The sequence below is a fragment of the Pinus tabuliformis genome, chromosome X, assembly GCF_031772625.1.
Source record: "Pinus tabuliformis cultivar Carrire ecotype Pingquan chromosome X, CPIR1, whole genome shotgun sequence".
Taxonomy (NCBI): Eukaryota; Viridiplantae; Streptophyta; class Pinopsida; order Pinales; family Pinaceae; genus Pinus; species Pinus tabuliformis.
In genome coordinates this window covers 1715914376-1715938675 of record NC_142308.1, presented here as the reverse complement: position 1 = coordinate 1715938675, position 24300 = coordinate 1715914376, and positions in this window count along the sequence as shown.

The window sequence follows — 24300 nt, the reverse complement described above, 5'->3', positions numbered from 1 at the left end:
GGGCTATCAGGAGGTGTTGATGTAGAAGGCTTTTCTCCTTTCCCTTTGCCTTCTGGGGCATCTAGAGAATGTTATTCAGCTCCTTGGTCTTGTTTGGAGGTTGAAGTACTTTCACCTCGACCTTTCTTGAATTCTCAATACATCTCTTCTACCATGGCTCTCATGGTCATGAAACTGTCCATGAACTAAGATTCTGATTCCAATGGAATCTCTTCTGCCATTTTCCTCCTAGGATAGACTCTTCCAATTTCTAGGTTAGCCTCTACCAGTTCTTCTTTTCCTAATTTGAGCTTTGACCTAGTTAGCATTCAACAATCAAGCACAAGCTTGTCTAACCTTAGCAAACCTAAAGCTCTCATACCACTTGATCTGAAAATGAGATCTAAGACAATTATAAGGTATTACAGACTCATGTGCATGCATATGCCTATGTTACTTTATGCAATGGATCGATAAGATTGCGAAATACATAGACAATGAAGCAGTTGAAGAAGCATAATAGAATAATACACATAAACACATCGAATTTAATAAGGAGTTCACCCAATACTCCTGGGCTACATCTCCTCGTCCAGCCTTCAGTGGTGGCCTCTCTATTATGTCTTCAGAACAGAGTTTTACAAAAATATGAGCTCAACTTGAGTCTCAACACACAACAAATACAACAGCAAGAGTATTGCTTGAGCCTCTCAAGCCTCTCTGAGTACACAGACTCACTCTATCACTCTTTGTCTTTGTCTTTGCTCTGTCTCTTGGCACTGCCTATTCATTTCCGCTTCTCTGCTTTTTGTCTCCCGACCTCTATCCGCTTGAATCCCTCTTCTAGCGTTAAATAATTATTGCATAACGCCTTAAGGGGAGTTGGCCACCTATTCTACAACGGATCAGTGCATCGGGCCTTTGAAATCCCTGAAATAGTCGCTTTCTGTTAACACAGAGAAATGCATTCAAAACAGTGAAAATCCGCCAAAAACATTGTTTACCGGACTCCAAAAGTCCTCAAATCCAGCCTATTCTCCTACCGGGTCCGTCCTCAATCACTATCGCAAGTCGCTTCGACCTTCTTCCAAGGTTTCCCTTTGTATTTTGAAAATACGTAAAAACACTTAAAATAATACAAATATGGCTTTGGGCGGATTTGAAATATTATACATTTTCATTCCCAAACCCTTTCGGGTTCGAGTTTCGTCGCATCGACGCTTCCCTTTGTATTTCGTTTAATAAATGAAATACACAAAAATACATTAAAAATGTCATTTGGCGGATCTCAAATCTTATAACATAACGTTTATAATATATATATCCATCGGGTCCAGCTAATCAAATCGCATATATATATATATATATATATATATATATATATATATATAAGCCCCGCTCCAATGTGTTGCTCCGATGCGATTGATCGCAATCGCATATCGCGATAACCCTGGGCCGTTTGTTGAGCATTCCTTCGTAATTGCCAACTGCGATTCTGCGATGCAACGTGGGCCGTCGATCTACGAGCTTGATCGACGGTCCTCATTGACTCCACCGATCACCATCACAAGTTCCACATGGTCTCCGCCAATAACCTCCGATAGCCTTTGCCAATTGCGATTTGCTGATCAGATCTGGACCGTTGATCAGCCAGATCTTACGGCTACTATGCATTCACTGTTGACTCTGCCGAAAGCTCTGTTTTCACTGTTTTCTTGTGTTTTTCACCTATCGATAGTGTTTTTCTGCCATTTTGAAGGTTCCCCTTATGCGATAGTTTTGATCTTTTAAGCGATTTTAAAAAGACTTTGAAGACTTAGAGAGTATTCTAGGATCCATTTGGATCACCAAGGAAGAGAGAAGAGCAAGGGTTGCAGCAGTGAGAACTTCTGGAGAAATCCTCAAGAAGTCTTTCAACGTTCCAAAGTCAGGAAAAGGACATTGAATTTACCTGCAGAGGAGGTTGTACAGAGCACTAGGAGTTGCCCATATCGCTATTGTGAGTTGTCGGGAGGAGAATCAGTTCAATTGTTAAAGGCCAAATCAATTTCAGGAGGGACATCGAATTGATTTCAGAGGCAGAGGCAGGCAGGAGAAGTCACTGGGAAGCATTTTTTAGGCAGTACAAGTTACTTAGAGACAACAGTGTGCATTTCAGGCAGCGAATGTGAGTGTTGAAAAGGAGTGTGAGCAGGCTAGAGGAGGTCGAGTTGATTTGCAGAGGAGATCTTAGATCTTCAGTCCATTTCCATTTGAGATAACGTGTCGGATGATTGTTAATTGGGCATCCAGTTGTAATTCTCTATATTCGCTGCGTAATAATAAAACCCTCGTCTACTACACTGGTTTTCCCTTTGGGGTTTTTCCAGGGACAATTGTCCAAAATAATAATGTCATTTTATTGTATGTGTGCATCTATTCTTAATTCCGCCTTTTTATTTCCGCAATGTTTTTTATGGTGAAGAATGCTTCATTGAATTATTCATTATTTTTTGTTAATAATTAACAGAAGACAAATAAGCAGCATTCAGTTAGGAGAATAATTTCCAGTTGTTGCATTCAAGGAATTTTCACATGGTATCAGAGCATAAAAGATTGGATCAAATGCTCTAAGCGATAGGGAGAGAAATTGTGCAGTTTCAGAGGGGATCTGAAGCACAAATTTTCAGATTTGCGCAAGCCAGCCATGTAGTATGAATTGTTGGAGGAAGAAATTCGATTTCTAGATCCAAGGTGGACGAAATTCGATTTTCCCTAGGAGCAGTAGCAGTAGGCAGAAAGTTTGTCAGAAAGGGTTTCCAGTGATATTGCATGTCTCTTTGTAAGTCTTCTTGTTGATGAAATTTTTCTTTAAAATTTGTTTAATGTATGAAATTGTTGCTCTAGAATATCGAATTTGTGCCCTAATTGTTGAAGATTAAATTTGGAAATATTTTCTAGAAGTGTATTGCATATGTTATCAAATGCAAGGCATGTAATGAATGTTCCTAGTGAATGAATGTATTTGAGTTTTTCATGAAACTCCATTATACCTTGAAGAGGGTAAATGTTTGAAATTGGTACCTAGGGCATTGATTTCATGTTAGTTTTTTATGGATATGGTAGCATCACACAGATGTTCTAGTCACTAAGGTGTCAAAGAGGCTAAGGAACAAGATATCTCCACAACTCAAAAAAGGTTTCGAGAGAAAACACTTAGAAACCTCTTAATTAAATTAATTGATCAATAATTAAAAAGTTCCTAAGTCTAACTTAGGAAAATTGATTTATTAATGGGTATTAATTGAGAAAATCGATTTTGCTCTAGAGACTTCCAGAAAAGTGACTTGACGAAGTCTAAGATGATCTGAGCCATCGATCATGATTAGATCTTAGTCGTTGATACTCCAACAAGAGATTATAAGATCATGTCAAAGGGATTGGAGAAGACAAATCAAGAGAGCAAGGCAGTTCGAATTACCTAGTTCAAAGCAATGATGCGAACATCGCGATTTAATCACGGTTTTTTGAAAAAATCTCTATCTTTTCGCACCGCCGAAATAATCGCCGATTTTTTCGGCAATTTTTTTATTTAAAAAAAATCGCAATTTTTTCATAAAAATCACGATCCAATTGGAAAAAATTGTGCCAAGCGAAAACAAAGACTTTCAAAAGCGATTTTGTGGTTTTTTTTCCTCATTTTTTCAGACGGAGGGCAAGAGTGAAAGCTAAGGAGGAGAACTCATCTACAAGGGCAAGAGAGGAGAAAAATAAAGGAATTTAGCATCCTAAGCAAGAAGAATTCAAGTTTAGACCAAGTTTCTTCAACAAAGCGTGGTTTTCAGGTATTGGCATCACATTTGGCATTTTTTTCTTGTTTTTCCTTGGGTTTCTATCACACATTTATTTTCAATGATTTTTCATTGGATTTGATTGTGTTTTTTTTCATTTTTGTTACATATAGTGGAGAGGGTTTATTTTGGTCAAAAATGCAAAAACTTGATTGTTAGATTTATCAGTTTAATTTCTTCTTGTGCTCTAGTTTTTTTCCATCATTTTTGTTTGGATTTGAATGTGTATTTTTTCCATTATTGTTGCATTGAGTGAGGTTTTTTTTTTTGTTGTCAAAAATTCAATATGTTGTATCTAAATTTTAATTATATTTTTTTAACTTGCAATTCTTATTGTGCCCTAGGGTAAACTTCAAACTTTATCTTACATTAAATCTCAAGAGTTCAACAAAGTTACAAACATGCCAAGGAAATTGGGCACTCTATGAAATTTTGGTGAACCTGATGGAGGGTATGACAAATCAAACTTGACATGCAAGTTATGTGAGCATCATATGAAGGGGGGGTTTACAGATTGAAGTATCACCTTGCACAAATTCCTGGACATAAGGCAGGGCCTTGCACAAATACAAATCCAAAAATCATCCAAAGAGCCCTCAAATCATTGGAAAAAATAGAGCAAACCAAATTGTCCAAGTTAGCTCTGAAGAGTCAACTAACAAGGAGTAGAGTGTCAAGATTGGGAGGTGAACATGACAGTGGTATTGGTTCTACTTCAGCATCAGCGTCTACAAACAACCCTGTAGTTGCCTCATCATTTTTTGTTTCTAGAACCACACCTGGTTCACAACCATCTATCTCTTTAATTATTAAAAAAAGGGAGAAAGAAGAAGTTGACAAGTTGTTGGACAAAATTCTTCTTTGGAGTGATATTCCTTTCAGTGTTGCAAGGAACAATCCATTTTTCCAGCGCGCAGTTGATGCTATTGCTATTGTTAGCCCAGGGTACAAAGTCCCTTCTTATGATGACTTTAGAGGGCGCATTCTTCAAAATGAAAAAGTTGACTTCACCAAGCGATTGGAGTTTAGGGCATCATGGGCACACACAGGATGCATTGTGATGTCAGATGGTTGGACCGATAAAAATGGTAGAAGCCTTATAAACTTCTTGGTTAATTGTCCCAAGGGGACAATGTTTATGAAATCTGTTGATGCATCTACACATATCAAAGATGCACGGTTATTATGTGATTTGTTGGATGTGTTCATTCTGGAGGTGGGTCCAAAACATGTTGTCCAAGTCATAATGGACAACGCTGCAAATTACGTTGATGCTGGAAAGATGCTTATGGAGAGGCATCCTACCTTATTTTGGACACCTTGTGCTGCACACTGCATTGATTTGACGTTGGAGGACAGAGGAAAATTCATTTTGTCAAGGATATTGTTCAGTCATCAAAAAGCATTACAAAAATTATATATAATCATGCATTTATGCTTCATTTGATGAGAACATTCACCAACAACAAGGAGTTGGTGCACCCTGCCATTAGATGATTTGCCACTAGTTTCATATCTCTTCAATCCCTCTTGAATTCTATGTGGGATGTGAAAAGAATGTTTCTTTCAGATGAGTGGTGTTTTAGCATTTAGCCACAAACCAAAGGAAGAGGCTATATGCAGGTTAGTTTCATACTAGGAAAGCTTCTGGGCGGGAGTGCAGGAGGTGTGCAGCATTACTGAACCTTTTGTAAAGGTTCTTCAATTAGTTGATGGAGACAAGCCTGCAATGGGCTACTTGTATGAGGCCATGGATAGGGCCAAAGAATCCATTCAGACCTACTATGATGATAAAGGGGATGAGGGGTTTGAGAAACAACTCCTATGGGAAGTGATTGATGAGCGATGGAACAATACACTCCATCGTCCCATTCATGCTGCAGGGATCTACCTGAACCCTACATTTTCTTACTCCTATGGTTTCTTATTTGATGATGAGGTCATGGATGGAGGATGGTGCCATCTCCAGCAGAATCTGTAGAAATCTCCAAATAAATGGAGATATACAAGATGGCAAGCGACACATTTAGCTTTGACATGGTTGTGGTTGATAGGAAGACTAAAATGCCACGTATGTTTTAGTTTTTTTCAAATTTCATTGTCTCCTCAAGTTCATGTTTTTTCTTATGTTTATTTTATTTGTTGTAGATGCATGGTAGAGAAGTTATGATGGCAGAGTACCCAATCTCTGAAGGCTTGGCATTCGACTGCTCAACAAAACATGTAGCTCCTTAAGATGCGAGCGCAACTGGAGTGTATTTGAAAAAATGCACACCAAGAAGCGCAACAGGTTAAAATATTCCAAATTTCCAATTAATTTTTTGAACTCATTAAAAATATTTTTTTATAATTATTATTTTATTATTTACAATTTATTAATTTATGACCCTTGTACAGGTTAGAGTCTCAACGACTTAATGACATGGTCTACGTATACTATAATCTTCGATTGTGGGTGAGGCAACTTTAGAGGACACCCGATGTGGAGGCCATCTCATCGGATGGGATTGACACCACTAATACATGGAGGGTTGAGGCCGAGAAGCCTCTCATGGAGTCAGTCGCTGATTGGTTAGAGCAAGAGGTAGTGGAGGGGGTAGAAGAGGAGGAGGAGGAGCAACAAGAGGAGGAGGTGGCACCACCTACCTAGGATACCTCTGTCACCAGTAAAGGACATGGTCTACTTCCTATAGCTCATAGTTCTTCAGCTTCTAGAGCACAGCAAAGTCCACTGCCAACTCCACCGCCAACTCCACCACCATCTACATCTAGAGGGAAAGCTATTGCATTTTCTTGCAAGAGGGGCAGAGGAAATCAGTAGTATTAGTTATTTGGTTCATTTCATTGTATATGACATTATGGCTCATGATATGAGATACATTATTATATTTTTTGTTGATATTTTGAGGCTGAGTTGGGACTCAGGACTTAGTATTCAGGACATGATTCACTGTTATGTGTGATGTAGCACTAGAAATGATATTACACATCTTATATATTAGTTCTTTTATCATATTTATGTGTCAATGCATTTATTTTATGTTGTGGATGCTTTAGATATCAAAAAAATTGAAAAAAAAAAAGAAGATTTTTGTATTTGCCGATTTTTACTGATTTTTCTTATTTTTTCCGATTTCGGACCCTCGCCAATTTAATCCCGATCGCGATGTTCACAACATTAGTTCAAAGTATTCAACAGGGCGCAGTTCAAGCCAGGGAAGAGAGAAGAGCAGGGGTCGCAAGAGTGAGAATTTCCGGAGAAATCCTTAGGAAGACTTTTAGCGTTTCAAAGTGTTGAAGTTTCTAAGTCTACCAGTTAGAAACCCTCCATGCACTTTATCTGATTTATTCCTACCTACTTGTTATGTTACTTAACAAGTTATTTACAATGTAAACACTGAAAATAAACACTAGTGCATGCTCAACATATTACAAATCAACAACTGAAGGAATTAGAAACAATCACACCAAATGACACCGTTATTTTTGGACCAATGTCCCCGAAAAAACCCAATGTGGGAAAACCAGTGCAACTATCTGAGGGTTTTCTTATTAAGCAATATCATAGTACAATCTGGGTGCCAAATCTGGCTTACCCAACAGAGAATTTCCTTGGCAGTAATACCTCTCTGTTTGAGACAAATATCCCGGCTGAAATCCCGGATAATCCTTCTGGCAGCTCCTTAGCTCCAATCTGCCCCAGCAACCCCAACGTCTGCCTTTTTGGACTGCGTCAACCCCTCTCTGCCTAGCACTGGCCCTGCGTCACCCCAGATGGGTCTGCATCAGCTTGAGGAGGCCCTGCGATAGCCTTCTGGCCCTCTGCGTCAGCGACACTAGCCTCTATGAAGCTTTACGTAGCTCCCAGCTACCTCTGCGTGAGCTCTAGCTGCTACTGCATCACTCTCCCCGACTACTGTGCTGCTCTCCCCGCACTATCTCTGCCACTCTGTCTCTCTGTACTCAATGCCCCTCAATTGCAACTCCGATCACTGATTGTATCTCTCTTAGCAAACCCCGCTCTAGAGAATAGAATGACTGATCACTTTGGTGTGTTCTTCAAGTGACCCTCAAGCCTCCTCTTATACTTTTCTCGTTGACATATCAACGGAAGAAATTAAGTCCCTAATCAACGGCTAAGATTAGATCAAATTTGATCCATGTCTTTTGGACCATTCTAACACAGTTTCATATTAATACACATTAATATTTTATTTTCCCTAAGTTTAGACTTAGGGACTCCATTAAAAATATTAATTATTTTAATATCTCCTTAACTATTTAGAATCTACCCAAACCCTTTCTGGGTATTAGAGATCTCATGTGCCCCAACCTCTCCACCAAATTTCATGGCTAGAGCACATCCGATGCTACCACAAATCAACACTCCCTCTTAGCGAGGACTGTGCTCTAGCAATACTCCTCACTGAGTATTACTCTGATCATCCAACATCGGTCCTTGTGTTGATGCTAAGCCTGTTGCCCACCATCCTCTGCACTGTTGTATCCTGTACTGCTGCCCATAGTTCTACCACTGCCACTGTTGCATCTGTACGACAGCTCCCTCTGCATCCGTGTTGCTACTGGTCCTTTCTCTCAGCATTGTATTTGCACTACACCTCCTCTCATCATGTTGCATCATGTTGCCCACTGCTACACTGCAACTCAGTTAGTGAGAAGTAAGTAACTGATCTCCCAACTCTAACCTCTCTATTGGGCTAGAGACCCTCCTGATGTTGAAGCTCACTCTACCGCTGACAAGTGCTCCCTCTCTAACCTCTACGCTGCTACAACAACTCCCTGCATCTCGCACCGTTGCACACGTCTCTGTGCCATCCTACACTTGTGCAACACTCTCGTGCCTCTTGCACTGTTGCAGCCTGCTAGCCTCGCGTTGTCCTGGAAATCTTGCACTGTAGCTCTCTCTGCTGCTCCATCTGCATCCATCTCTACCCGACTCAGCCAGTCCAGTTACTCCTCTTCGGGGCTCCTGTAGCAAGATCTAATCCAAGAGGTTGGGTACCTTAAGGATCTTGCCCCTCATCACCTATAGTCCACCTGACTACAGCTCGATGTCTCCCCACTTCCACTCAAGTAGTGTGTGTGCACTCATGGCACAATCATCGTCTGTCAAAACTTCCTTTTTTGCCCTTGCTGGCGCTGCCTTAGTCTCGGAAGACTCTCCCTTACTCTTCTTCCTTGGACACTGGGTCGCATAATGACCCAGCTCCCCACAATGGAAGCACTTGATCTTGGAGAGATCCTTCTTCTTCCACTTTTCCTGCTTTCCCTCAGATGCTAGGGCAACATCTTCCTCCTCCTGCTTGACTTTGATCCCCTTGCTGCTGCTACCCGTCTTCGACTGTCATCTGATCTCTTCTTGGCGAAGAGCAGCCCACATCTCATCCCAAGGTGGAAGTGTCCCTCTGCCCAGTACGCTTTGGACAAATACCTCCCAGTCTTCTAAGACTACATTCAGGGTTGTCCTCACCATAAATTCCTGAGCCGGCATGGCTTCTATAGCAATCAACTGATCTCGGATCTCGTTCAATCCTCCAAGGAAGATGTCAATTGGTTCTCCCTTCTTCATCTGATACACCCTCAACTGATTCTCTAGTAACATTCTTCTCTGCACAAAAGTATGTTGGTACAATTTCTTGAGGGCCTCGCACATCTCATATGATGTTTCCTTCTCGGCATTGTGTGGTACTACATGGTCCTTGACCACGTCAAGGATGATGCTCTTGGCCCTCGCCATTGTCTCCTTGTACTTGTTATCATTGGGGTCGACTGGGATAGCTATAACCTTCAAGGCGAAGTTCTTGACATGATTTCTGTCAAGTACGGATAAGATTTTGGCCTTCCACACTGCGAAGTTTGAAGCTTCGTCCAATCTATCCTGGTCTCTTACTCCATGTAGTGCCATGATGCTCTTCTACTTCCCTCCTAGAAGTTCTCGATCTGACTCCCTCTGAGTCTCGATTTCCTCCTGGAAATCCTTCTGCTGATGTTGAGATGCCCCCTACTCTAATCATCTGTGCAACCGCACCACTGATCTGGGTTTCTCGGCTAGAAACCCTCAGTAGCAACTCCCTCCTCTTGGCCTTGCCCTGTCAAGTATTGTTCTGACTACAATACCTCACCAGCTCCACTTTGCAATATTCCCACAGCCTTCTAAACCCCAGCAACCTGAAGGTGAGAGCTCCTAGGCTCTGCGCAATCCCAGCACCAGCAACCCGGCCTCCTCAACCAACTGAGTCAGCTCTCCTAGCTTCTGCGTGGCTCTGCATGAGGCTCCCTTTGCCTTCCTTAGCCTCTGCGTTGCCTCTTCCTAGCTCACCCTTGATGATGCAGGCACTGCGTTACCCTTCCCTTGTTGCTGCTCTGTTAGAAATAGCTTATGTCACCTCAAGACAACTGTTTTCTGCTGCTATTGCTCGGCTCGACTGATGGCCTCAATCCTTAGTCCTCCTGTGATCTACAATCACCCTCTGATACCATGTTGAAGTTTCTAAGTCTACCAGTTAGAAACCCTCCATGCACTTCATCTGATTTATTCCTACCTACTTGTTCTGTTACTTAACAAGTTATTTACAATGTAAATACTGAAATAAAACACTAGTGCATGTTCAACATATTACAGATCAACAACTGAAGGAAACAAAAACAATCACACCAAATGACACCGTTATTTTTGGACAAATGTCCCCGGAAAAACCCAATGTGGGAAAATCGGTGCAGCTATCTAAGGGTTTTCTTATTAAGCAATATCAGAGTACAATTTGGGTGCCAAATTTGGCTTACCCAACAGAGAACTTCCTTATCAGTAATACCTCTCAGTTTGAGACAAATATCTCGAGTAAAACCTCGGATAATCCTTTCGACAGCTCCTCAACTCCAATTTGCCCCAGAAACCCCAGCGTTTGCCTTTTTGAACTGCGTCAGCCCCTCTATGCCCAACGTTGGCCCTGTGTCACCCCGGATGGGTTTGCGTCAGCCTTAGGAGGCCCTGCAACAACCTTCTGACCCTCTGTGTCAGCAACGCTGGCCTCTCTAAAGCTCTGCGCAGCTCCCGGCTACCTCTGTGTGGCCCTACGTAAGCTCTGGCTGCTATTGCATCACTCTCTCCGACTACTGCGCTACTCTCCTAGCGCTATCTCTGCCTCTTTATCTCTCTGTACTCAATGACCCTCAGCTGCAACTCCAATCACTGATTCTATCTCTCTTAGCAAACCCCGCTCTAGAGAATAGAATGACTAATCACTCTGGTGTATTCTCCAAGTGACCCTCAAGCCTCCTCTTATACTTTTTTCGTTGACATATCAACAGCCGAGATTAAGTCCCTAATCAACGGCTAAGATTAGATACGGCTTAATCCATGTCTTTTAAGGCATTCTAACACAGTTTCATATTAATACACATTAATATTTTATTTTCCCTAAGTTTAGACTTAGGGACTCCATTAAAAATATTAATTATTTTAATATCTCCTTAATTTTTTAGAATCTGCTCAAACCCTTTCTGGGTATTGGAGATCTCATGTACCCCAACCTCTCCACCAAATTTCGTGGCTAGAGCACATCCGACGCTACCACAAATCAACACAAAGTCAGGAAAGGGAAGCTGAATTTATCTGTAGAGGAGGTTGTACAAAGCATTGTGAGTTGCCCAGATTGCTAGTGCGAGTTGTCGAGAGGAGCATCAATTCAATTGTTAAAGGCCAGATCAATTTCAGAAGGGACAGTGAATTGATTTCAGAGACAGAGGCAAGTATGACAACTCACCAGGAAGCATTTTCGAGGCAGCGCGAGTTACTTAGAGCCAATGGTGTGCATTTCAGGTAGCCAATGTGAGTGTTGAAAAGGAGTGCGAACAGGCCAGAGGAGGCTGAGTTGATTTGTAGAGGAGATCTTAGATCTCCAGTCCATTTCCAGTTGAGATAAAGTGAGGGTATGAAATTGAAATCAAGAATTTGAGAGTACCATCATGATGCCCATCCAAGATGTGGCATTGTGTTCTCCTACTGAAGTGATATTGTTGTATGATGTGATTGTCTATCCTTGTAACCCTGTTGTAGTGTGTGAAAATTCCTAGATCTAACAATCTCGGGAATCATAAAGCAACCAACTGAATCTACTTCACCTAGATTGTAAATTACATTACAAACTTATTTAAGATTTCTTCTTGAAACATTGATGTAAATTACTGAAGAAGCCTACACTAAATTAAATTTGATTTTGAAACATAGAAACTGAGCAAGGAAAATAGAAACACATAGGACACCGCTATATTTGGACAATAGTCCCCGAAAAAACCCAATGCGAGAAAATGTTAAAATTGGCAACCAGGGCAAAACTTCATGTGGGTCATCTTATTCATGGCTGATAATATTTTTATTAGATTCCTCTCGTCGAGAGGTGTAGGATTGATATAAAGATCATCCAATTCCGATAAGCATTCATGGAGATATGAATTTATTTTGATTATGGAATTATTATCAAACCGACCTACAACTCATGTAGGATCAGAAGCCCAACAGTCGCATCTATTCAAACACCAACGTTGTGTATAAATACAGGAGGACTTTTCCTCATTTGGACTCAATCAACTCATCACATCTCTCTCTCTACTACGCAGAAAACAGTCTCTGCTCTACTGCGCAGAAAAGGGTCTCTCTCTCACACGTTTGAAGCCAGAAGCTGCCGAAACTGAAGCTGCAACTGCAGAAGTAAAGATTGACCTGTGTGGACTAGAAGATCTCCTCATCTGAACTACGTTGTAGGTTCATCTGAACCTCCTCTGAAAGCCGCAAATTTTGGTGGTGGAATCAAGTCAATCCGACGGACAGTTTGCAAGATATCGACTGCCCTAGTTTGAAGCCGGAAACTGCCGAAACTGAAGCTGCAACTGCAGAAGTAAAGATTGACCTGCGTGGACTAGAAGATCTCTTCATCTGAACTGCATTGGAGGTTCATCTGAACCTCCTCTGGAAGCCGCAACTTTTGGTGGTGGAATCATGCTGATTTGACGGTCGGTTTGTGAGATATTGTCTACCCTAGTTTGATGATGAAGCTGCTAATGTTGATGCTACTGATCTAGGGTTTGTTACTATTGATATAAATCAGATTTATTGTACTATTTCTCTCTACTGAATTATTGAAGATAAAAAAAGATTTGATCAAAGGGTTTCCCCACACATGGTGGGTTTTTTCCTTGGCTAGCCGCCACATCTTATGTCTCTTGTCTTGGCTTGTTTTTTGTCGATCCTTTAATGTTCTATCTGCACTTTACTTTATGTACATGTGATTGCTAATCTGTGGAATATAATAAGAAAAAGAATTAAATTGTTATAAGCATAGAACATACCATAACTTAACATGGTATCAGAGCTGAGGTGAAGACAAAGCCCAAGCAAGAGTAAGAGCAATCACCAAAGAGAAGATTGGCAAGGCTATCCTAAAAGAACAATGGGGTCCTCAACTCTCTACCGAAGGCAAGCTTCGTGAGAAAGCTGACTATCACAGGTGGAAGAAAAGGACGATGTTACATCCGCGATAAAGCAAGTCACTATGCAAGGGAGTGCCCTGATAAAAAGGACTCACACCGGGACGATGATCAAAATCCCTCTAATGGCAATCAAAGGAATGACAAATTCAATAGCAAAGGTAAAAGGAATGCTGGAAATCAAGGAAGAGGACAACCATTCAAGAAGGCTAGAAATTCCAGGATGTATTAAATGCACCTAACCTCCAAAACAACCTTGTGTCCATCTCGGCAATGGAAGACAAAGGCTACAAGGTAACCTTCAGCGATGGCAAGGTACGTATATGAAAAAATAATGTTAAAGATGCCTTTACTCTTGGGTTTCGTGTTGATTCATTATATCAGATCGATGGAAGTCCACTAGGTGTCATGTCTTATGACACATCTCTTTAGTCCGAACTTTGGCATCGGAGGTTTGCCCCCCTTCATTATAAAGCTCTACTCGGTGTAAGACAAATGGTGACAGGGATGCCCGAATTCCAAGTAGAGAAAGAAGGTGTATGTCCGAGATGTGCCGAAGGAAAGCTCAAAAGGGGACCATTCCCCCCAAGTCAAAGCAAGACCTCTGATATATTACAGTTGGTTCATCAGGCATATCTAAGGCTGGCATTAAGAGGGAGACTACTACACCACATACTCCTAAGCAAAATGGTGTGGCAGAAAGGAAGAACCTTACGATTGTGGAAGCTATCTCTATGGGTAGATGATGTAACAATGCCTGATGTGGAGGAACCCATGGATCCTATTTATCCACATGAGCCTTCCTCTTCTAGGAAGAGGCCTTCATGGCTTAGGGCGATACTTGATGATGCTGAGGAACCTTCTGTCAAAGTAAGAAACCTAACAGGTATTAGGGATATCTGACCATCATAAGCACGATCATACAAAATGAGCCTTCATCATTCTCAAATGTCGTCAAGCATTAAGTATGGAAGGATGCTATGACCGTAGAATATGAGTCTATTATGGAGAATGACGTCTGGGAAATAGTTCCCAGACCCTGGACAAGACAATTGTTACTTCAAAATGGCTTTACAAGATAAAGCATGCAGCAGATGGAAGTACGGAAAAGTATAAGGCTCGTTTTGTTGCTCGTGGTTTATCCTAGAAGGAAGGTATAGACTATGATATTTGCACATGTTGCCAAATATAGGACCATCCGCTTGATCATAGCCCTTGTGGCTTCACAAGGATGGAACCTACATCAGATGGATGTCAAGACCGCATTCTTGCACGGTTCGATCAAAAAAGAGATCTATGTGGAGCAACCCGAAGGATTTGAGATTTATGATCGAAAATCTCATGTATGCAGGTTGAAGAAGGCTCTCTATGGGCTGAAGCAAGCACCCCGAGAATGGTACAAGAGGATCGATAGCTACTTGATGACGCTGGGATTCACTAGGAGTGAAGCTGATCCTAACCTTTACTTTAAGGTTGAAGATGACAAACCTCTCATACTGGTGTTGTATGTGGATGACCTCTTTCTAACAGGTGCAGACCCTCATTCACAAATGTAAGAGGGAGTTGGCTTCTGAATTTGAAATGAAGGACCAAGGACTTGAAATATGGCAGAAGCCAAGGGAAATTTTCCTATCTCAAGGAAAATATGTGGTAAAGATATTGGAAAGATTCAGTATGATGGACTGCAAACCTGTGATTACCTCGAGGATCTTAACTTTTAGAAGTTATATGGTAGTGATGTCGGACCAGATTTGGGAAATGCCTTTGAGTTTCATAAACTCATTCGCATTGATGTTCTTAGTGAACCTCCGTCCGAACATATGTTTGCAGTTAGCATTGTGAGCTCATATTTGGTTGAGCCTCACTGGATTGATGCCAAGAATCTTCTAAGATATCTTCGTGCACAATTACTAATGGATTGGGATACACTGCCGGAAATATGAAACTGCATGATTATTCGAATGCTGATTAGGCAAGTAATGTGGAGGATCACTGGAGCACCTTTTAGTGTTGTTTCTCTTTGGATTCTGCTTCGATATAATGGATGAGCAGGAAGCAAAAGTCGGTTGCCATAAGCACCATCGAGACCACATACATATCTATGAGTATGATCTCGTATGAAGCTGCCTGGTTGGGGAAGCTCTTCAGTGAGTTGTTTGAACACATACCACTGTGATTCTCTGTAACAACTAGAGGTGGGATTTAATTATTGAGGAATCCTGTATTCGTCGATTGCTCCAGCAGATAAACATCATCTGGGATATGGTAAGTCGATAAGCAAGGAGGCTCCATCGCATTAAGATGATGTACAGGTCGATACACCTTGTCAAAGCCCCGAGGAAAGATCTAATCTGTGATTTTCCCAAACGACTTGGAGTCGTCAAGAAACCCTTGTACAAGGGTCCTGCATGTTCCATACATTGAGCTCTGGGAGCTCTGAGGGCTTGCGGTTCTTACTGGAGCAACATACGACCACAGGGTGACTCACCCTCCCTTGGTGGTGCGCACTGGAACAAGATGATTCGCTCTCTTGTGGGACAAAATGATTCACTCTCTTGTGGAATAGGATGATTCGCTCTCCTGTGTAGCAGGATGATTAGTTCTCCTGTGAGACTTGTATTGATGTGTTCTCCATGGCGATTGTAGTAGGATTGATGTGTTCTCCTGTGAGCCCTGGATTGATGTGTTCTCCATGGCAACCTGGATTGATGTCTTATCCTGTGAGGCCTGGATTGATGTGTTCTCCATGGCAGCCTGGATTGATGTGTTCTCCATGGAAATTGTAGCAGGATTGATGTGTTCCCCTGTGAGGACAGGATTGATTAGTTCTCTTGTCGAGGCATCCTACCCATGCAGTTTGGGACTCATGGGAAGTACCTCTCATCTGATCAATGAGCAAGGAAATGAAATTAGGGACCATAGTAGTATCGATGGACACATCGTTGTATCTACCGTACTCCCTACGCTAGGATGACCTCCATTGATCTGGGATCAATGATACTGGTCTGGGACCAGTGGTAGGAGTTGTACCATACTATGACGCTGACTTCGGGTTGGTTGAGACTGGTCTAGGACCAGTGGTACATACTCTGAGACTGACTTCGTGTCAGTGCAGTACTGGTCTGGGCCCAGTGAGAGTGGTACATACTATGACGCTGACTTCGGGTCAGTTGAGACTGGTCTGGGACCAGCGGTACACTCTCTGAGACTGCGATACTGGTCTAGGACTAGTGGTAGGAGTGGTACCTACTATGAAGCTGACTTCGGGTCAGTTGAGACTGGTCTGGGACCAGTGGTACGCACTCCGAGACTGACCTTGAGTCAGTGGAGGATGATATTGGTCTGAGACTAGTGGAGTTGTACTCACTATGATGTTGACTTCGGGTTGGTTGAGACTGGTCTGGGACCAGTGGTACATACTCTGAGACTGACTTTGAGTCAGTATGATACATCCTCGATCATTTCTTCTTCTTCATAATTCGGACAAAAGCAGAGCAGAGCAAAACAATGCAAGAGCAAAGCAGAACAGAGCAAAACAGTACAGATCAGTACAGCGGAGAACCAGACAAAGCAAAACAGGAAGAATAGAGCAAAGCAGGGCAAGGGTCAGGCTATACAGGGCAGTGCATTTGATGAATGAATAGTAACGACCGATAGATAGATTGCAGATGAAGTTCTCCCTAGTTGAGAGGGAGTATTAAAATTGGCAACCAGGGCAAAACTTCATGTGGGTCATCTTATTCATGGCTGATAATATTTTTATTAGATTCCTCTCGTCGAGAGGTGTAGGATTGATATAAAGATCATCCGATTCCGATAAGTATTCATGGAGATATGAATTTATTTTGATTATGGAATTATTATCAAGCCGACCTACAACTCATGTAGGCTCAGAAGCCCAACAGTCGCATCTATTCAAACACCAACGTTGTGTATAAATACAGTACTTTTCCTCATTTGGACTCAATCATCTCATCACATCTCTCTCTCTCTACTGTGCAGAAAACATTCTCTGCTCTACTACACAAAAAAGGGTCTCTCCCTCACATGTTTGACGCCGGAAGCTGCGGAAAGTGAAGCTGCAACTGTAGAAGTAAAGATTGACCTACGTGGACTAGAAGATCTCCTCATCTGAACTGTGTTGTAGGTTCATCTGAACCTTCTCTGAAAGCCGCAACTTTTGGTGGTGGAATCAAGTCAATTCGACGGACGGTTTGCAAGATATCAACTGCCCTAGTTTGAAGCCGGAAGCTACCGAAACTGAAGCTACAACTGCAGAAGTAAAGATTGACCTGCGTGGACTAGAAGATCTCTTCATCTGAACTGCGTTGTAGGTTCATCTGAACCTCCTCTGAAAGCCGCAACTTTTGGTGGTGGAATCATGCCGATCCGACAGTCGGTTTGTGAGATATTGTCTGCCCTAGTTTGATGATGAAGCCGCTAATGTTGATGCTACTGATCTAGGGTTTGCTACTGTTGATATAAATCAGATTTATTGTACTATTTCTCTCTACTGAATTATTGAAGATAAAAGAAGATTTAATCAAAGGGTTTACCCGCACATTGTGGGGTTTGTCCGTGGCTAGCCGCCACATCTTGTGTCTCTTGTCTTGGCTTGTTTTCTGTCAATCGTTTAATGTTCTATCTGCACTTTACTTTATGTACATGTGATTGCTAATCTGTGGAATATAATAAGAAAAAGAAGTAAATTGTTATAAGCATAGAACATACCATAACTTAACAATTTGCTCGTTGGAGTGAGATTAAATTTCTCTAGCCATTTGAGTATCGCAGATTTTTGTAGCTTTCCAAAGATGGTTGTACAAGATTGCCAGAAGAAGTAGTGAGAGTTAGCCAAAATGGAGATCTATGCAGTAGATCGACTTCTAGTTATTGGAGATAGGTGTCGAAGGAAGTGTGAATTGTCTAGTGCGAGTTGTTAAGCAAAGGAGGGTTCCAGAGAGGGAAAGGGCTCGAAAGGAGATAAAGCGGCACTAGACTTGGGAGGAGGAGGAGTATAATACTCAAGTGTGCCAGAGTGGGTAGGATCCTAGGGAGGAGCAACAAGGGGGTCTAGATCTAGCCAGAATGGCTTGATCAGTAAGATCAGATCCAATTGTTGTGTATTCTTCACATGGATTAGTACCTTTGCTACTGGGCCCTGTGTACATTCAGTAGCACGGGGATCGAAGTGTCAGCAAGGCATAGTTAGACAGTCAAGAGACAGTTGCAAAGTGACTCAGTAGATCAGAAGAGATCGAGTTTCTAGTTGCGAATGTGAATTGCAGGAAATTCGTGTAAATGGGGTGGCAATGTGAATTGGCCAGTTGCAGAGTACAGACGCAATTCCAGCGAGAGAGAGACTCCGAGAAGGGGTTTCCAGCCAGAGCGTTTTTCCAGTTTTCTAGAGGAGGAAAGGAGGCCTTGATTTCCAACAAGAGAAGGTCGTAGCAGGCAATATGAACTTCCAGTGTGAGGTTTGCAGTCGAACCAGCGTGTGCTTCAGGTTCAACAGTGCATGTGCCAATACCAAAATAGGTTCTGGAGGTAGAGCAAGTTTCCCAAAGGAGGAGTAACAAGCAATATGAGTTCCAGATAAGGACTTCTGGAGGCAAGAACGAGTTCCCCGATGGCAGTGCTATGCAGTCCAGTTAGCCAGAGCATGTTGTAGGCAGGAGTACGAGTAGCCAAAAGGTTCTGGAGAGAGTTTCCTGAAGAAGAACGAGTTTCCCAATAGCAATGTTGCATAGTCGAGTTAGCCAGTGCATGTTGTAGGCAGGAGTGCAAGGGCAGGAGTGCAAGGGCAGAAGTCCAAGTAGCAGGGAGGAGGCCAAGTTGATTTGTTGGAGGAGATTTCCTAGTTCTTATTAAGAGGGAGATCGAGACTCACTATTGCATTGGTTGCAATGGCAGTACAGTATTAACAATAGCGCGGAGGCATTAGCAGTGTGAGAATGGAATATGCGTAGTAGCATGGTGGATAGTTATCGAAGTATTTTCTTCACTATGATTTCCCAGTGACAGGAGTCAATTCAACTTGAAGATGTGAAGAAAGGAGGTTAACAGATGTCAGATATCAGCAACATGGATCAGTTCAACTACAGCATGTTCCCACAGACCAGTAGGTGGCTAATGTTGAATTTCCATGACCTTGGGTCTAGGTTAGAGTCTTAAAATCACTAACACTACCAAACCAAGAATCTCAACCATAAACTACTTTGCACAGCAGAATAAAATAGTAGTAAACCACACATGCAGAAAATATAGACAACTTTTTACAATTTTAAACCCAACTTCGTTATATTAAACAACAAATAATACAACAATCTAGGGCTCTCGTACCAGGGATAATGGCCTTCATACATCCACTAGTAAAAGATACAAAACTGGGACTTGGTGTCAGTCCATCGACATCCAATTTGTCCCCAACAAGATATTTTGACCATCTGCTTGTAGCGCGCTCTCTCAGTGCCTCTCGGTCGTACCCTGTACCTGCCCGATCCTTCGACTCCCGATCTGTAGCTCCTGCCTCTATCAATGCTCCAAGTCCATCTGATCACTGAATCTCGGATGTCAATCTTCTCTCTAGTTGTGCCTTAGTCCATCAAGGCCACAACACATCGAGACTCCTATCGAGTTGTTCACAGCTCCACTTGTGAACAACTCTCAATCTGCCCACTGTTACTCCTCAACTACTTGGGTACTTCAGCCCACTATGGTCTTCCTGTGCTGCAACGATGAAGACCAAGATAGGACATGGAGCGCTACCACCTATCACTGCAAGATGTCCATCTCCTACAATGACGATGGGCTAGGAGGACTGCCCATCATCTGCTATAGAAGTCCTTTTCCACACACAAGCCTCGAGCTCCACAACTGCTCCTCTGATTCGTCAATCCTTGAGCTCAACACTGCCTCTCTCACAACTACCTTTGTCCATCAAGGTGTTGCTCACAGGGCTCCAACTTGGACATTATCTCGTTGTCCTGTAGCAGTGCATAAGTGCCCAATCTCGTCCACACTTGGTCTTTTCTCATGCTGCCCTCCAATAGTCCACGAGAGACCAAGTCCACGTTGTAGCATCTGCACCTAGTTAGGGCATCCCCACACTTAGGAGACCCTTACACATGGCTGCCCACAGACTCCACTAATCTTCCCTTTTCTCTGCAATAGAGGAGCTATTGCACAAATCTAGGCATCAACAACTTCTCCTCTCCTAGGACACCATAAACTCATCAACCAAGAGAACATTTGCAACACTCCTTGTTGTTGTCCTCTTGCCTTCCAATCTGATGTGCCTATTGTCACCTTGGCTACTTGGTATGCCTCCCAACAATCCATGTAGGCTCCTCCAAACAACTCATATGGGCTCCTACAAGCAGCCCATCAACTGATCCAAGTTGTTTCCCAATCACTATGGAAACTATCACTAGTTTAGGGCATCTAACCATGAGGTTTGCCCCTCCTCTTTGAATTCCACAGGCTGCCCTATAAACGATCCAAACACTAGTCAAGACATTGATCCAACACAAGGCAAAACAATGTCAAACATACCTTTGGTTGGGTGATAAACTGCCGCATATAATGTGATCTGGTTAGGTCTTCCTATAGCCTACATCATCCCTACCAAAACTGCCTCACAGTCCCATCTTCAGTTGTGGCTTCCTCCACAAGTCCTCCCTGTCCTTTTTGACACTGATCTGGGCACAACCCAACCGTCTAAATGCCCACACTGCCTCTTGTGCAAGGATACAAGGCTTGCGACCTATTTTGTCCTACGGACCAGCCTTATGGCCCTTTGTCCCAACCACAAATAGGCCTGTGGCCTCACAACAGAATTCTCCAAGGGATGTAGCATGTTTGCTATAGGAAGACCACACTTCAAATCACCCAAACCACCGTCAAAATTGCTCACTCCTCTTCAACCCTACTATAGGATATTTCTACCCTCAAAACAGTCACGCAAAGGCTTCAAAGCAAGCCTTTCCTCCTTCGTTGAGTGCCTCCTAGCCTGTGGCCAACCTAAGGATCTTCCTTCTTCAAATGCTAGTTGCTTTGATGCCTTATGTTGCACTTGTTGGATGTGAAATAACCTCACATATCACCCTCTATTTATATCCAAAAGAGAGGCTCCTTCCAACATCACTCTAGGGTTATCCAGCTATTAAGGAGGCTTACTAAACTTAAGCGGACGTTAACTCTTATGGTGCCAACCCAACATTAGACTTCAAAAATTCATAACTCCTCAACGACAACTCGGAATCGGATGATTCTTGTTGCGTTAGAATTGTCTCACCGAGAGCTTTCATCCTCATCCATCACATGTCGAAGACTCGTCACAGTTTTGGACCAAACATCTATTGGTGCAAAACCCCAGGCTTGGATTCTAAGCCCACAAGCCTACTTATGGCGCTTTGACCTCCAACCCTCGAACACTTGGAGTACCTCCCAAGCTACACAAAAATCAACACTCCCTCTTAGTGAGGGAGGTACTTCCAAGACTAGGAAGTAAACATCATCTGGCAACGACACTAGCGCATTTGGCATCCATCACTGCAGCATACCCTGTAGAATGAATCCGGCAATCTCAGTAGTGCCTCTGCCTCATCACATACTGTTAAATTATGGTATGTTCTATGCTTAGAGCAATTTACTTATTCTTCTTTTTATCAGCCACAAATTAGCAAACACATATACTTTAAGTAAAGTGCAGATAGAACATTAAATGATCAACCGAAAACAAGCCAAGACAAGAGACACAAGATGTTGCAGTGAGCCAAGAACAAACCCCAATTTGGGGAAACCCGTTGATCAAATCTTCTTTTGTCTTCAATAGTTCAGCAGAGAAATAGTACAAAATCTGAATTCTGTAATTTTATATCAGCGATAGTGAACCCTATATCAGCAAAGTCAAACTTGGTCAAACTAGCTGAAATTGACCTCTAAAATACTTGGTCAATTTCTGGTCAACTTGTCCTTGAACAGCCTGAAGAAACAGCCCTAGAACAGCCCCAAAAGTTCAGTCAAAGTGCAGATTTCTGAAGTCAACTGCAGCCCTAAACTAGGGCAGTCAATATCGGTCAAACCAGAGGTCAGATCACCTCAATTTTTGTGCCAAAAATTGTGGACTGCCTAAGAGAGGCAACCACACCCAATCCGCACTTCTTGGAAGGTCAACGCTGGTCAAAGATGACTGTTGTCCTTTTTCTCCGTCCTCTTTGCCCTAGGACGTCTTTCTTTCAGCCACACGTGTGAGAGAGAAAGAGAGACTCTTTTCTGTGCAGGAGAGAGAGAGAGAGATGTGTGTGAGTGAAGTGTCCAAATGAAGAGAATGCTACTTGTATTTATATGCAAAATGTTGAGGTTGAATAGACATGACTGTTGGGCTTCTGAGCCTACATAAGTTGTTGGTTGACCTTGACAATTTGTCCATAATCAAAATAAATTCATATCTTCATAAATACTTATCGAAATCGGATGATCTTTAGATCAATCCTACACCTTTCGACGAAAGGAATCTAGGAAAAATATCAGCAGCCATAAATAAGGTGACCCACATGGATTTTGGCCCTAGTTGCCAATTTTAACACTCCCTCTTAACTAGGGAGAACTTCATCTACAATCTGTCGGACCGTCACTGCTATCCATCCATCAAATGCATTGTCTTGTACAGCTTGACCCTACTCTGCTCTGCTCTGCTTTGCTCGAACTATGACAAAGAAGAAATGATCGAGGATGTATGATACCATCCTCCATTGACTCAAAGTCAGTGTCAGAGTGAGTACCACTCTCACTGATCCTAGATCAGTATCATTGATCCCAGATCAATGGAGGTCATCCTAGCATAGGGAGTATGGTAGATACAACGATGCATCCATCGATAGAACTACTATGGTCCCTATCCTCATTTCCCTTCTCATTGATCAGATGAGAGGTACTTCCCATGAGTCCCAGACTGCACGGGTAGGATACCTCGATAGGAGAACTAATCATCCTGTCCACAGGAGAACGAATCATCCTATCCAATGGATGCCACAGAGAACTAATCATCCTGGCCTACAAGAGAACTAATCATCCTGTTCCATAGTCGCCACGGAGAACGAATCATCCTGGCCCACAGGAGAACTAATCATCCTGTTCCACAGTTGCCACGGGGTGTCACAGGGGAAGGTTGAACCTTTTACCCTATACATAGTTCACCACCAGGGGATGGTGAGTCGCCCTGTGGTCACATGTCGCTCCAAGAAGTACCCCGCGTCCCCCTGGAGCTCCCAGAGCTCAATACATCATACTCGACCCTTATAAGAGGGTCTCTAAACAACAAGAAGTCGTTCTCGGAAAGTCAGGAATTTGACCTTTCCTAGGGGCTTTGTCAGAATGTCGACGACCTGTTCATCTGTACCTATATGTTGGAGCCTTATTGCTCCTCGCTGCACCATATCTCGAATATAGTGGTACCTGATATCCATGTGCTTGGAGCGATCATGAAATACGAGATTTTCTGATAAACGGATCCCTCTCTGGTTGTCACATAGAATCACAATGGTATCCAATGTAAATCCAAACAGCTCACTGAAGAGCTTGCGCAACCAGACTGCCTCACAGGAGACCATGCTAGTAGCAATGTACTCTGCCTCGGCGGTGCTCAAAGCCATCGACTTCTGCTTTCTGCTCATCCAGGATATCAAGGCAGATCCCAAAGAGAAACAGCACCCGGAAGTGCTCTTTCGATCCACCACACTGCCTGCCCAATCAGCATCAGTGTACCCAAGTAGTCTCACATCTCCAACAGTGTATCTCAACCCATGAGTGATTGTGCCACGAAGATATCTCAGCAGATTCTTGGCACCAATCCAATGTGAATGGCGAGGCTCAACCATATGTTGACTCAAAGTGTTGACTGCAAAGCATATATCTGGATGGGAGTTCACCAAGAACATTAATGCTCCGACAAGTTGTCGATACTCCGTAACATTTCGTAAAACGG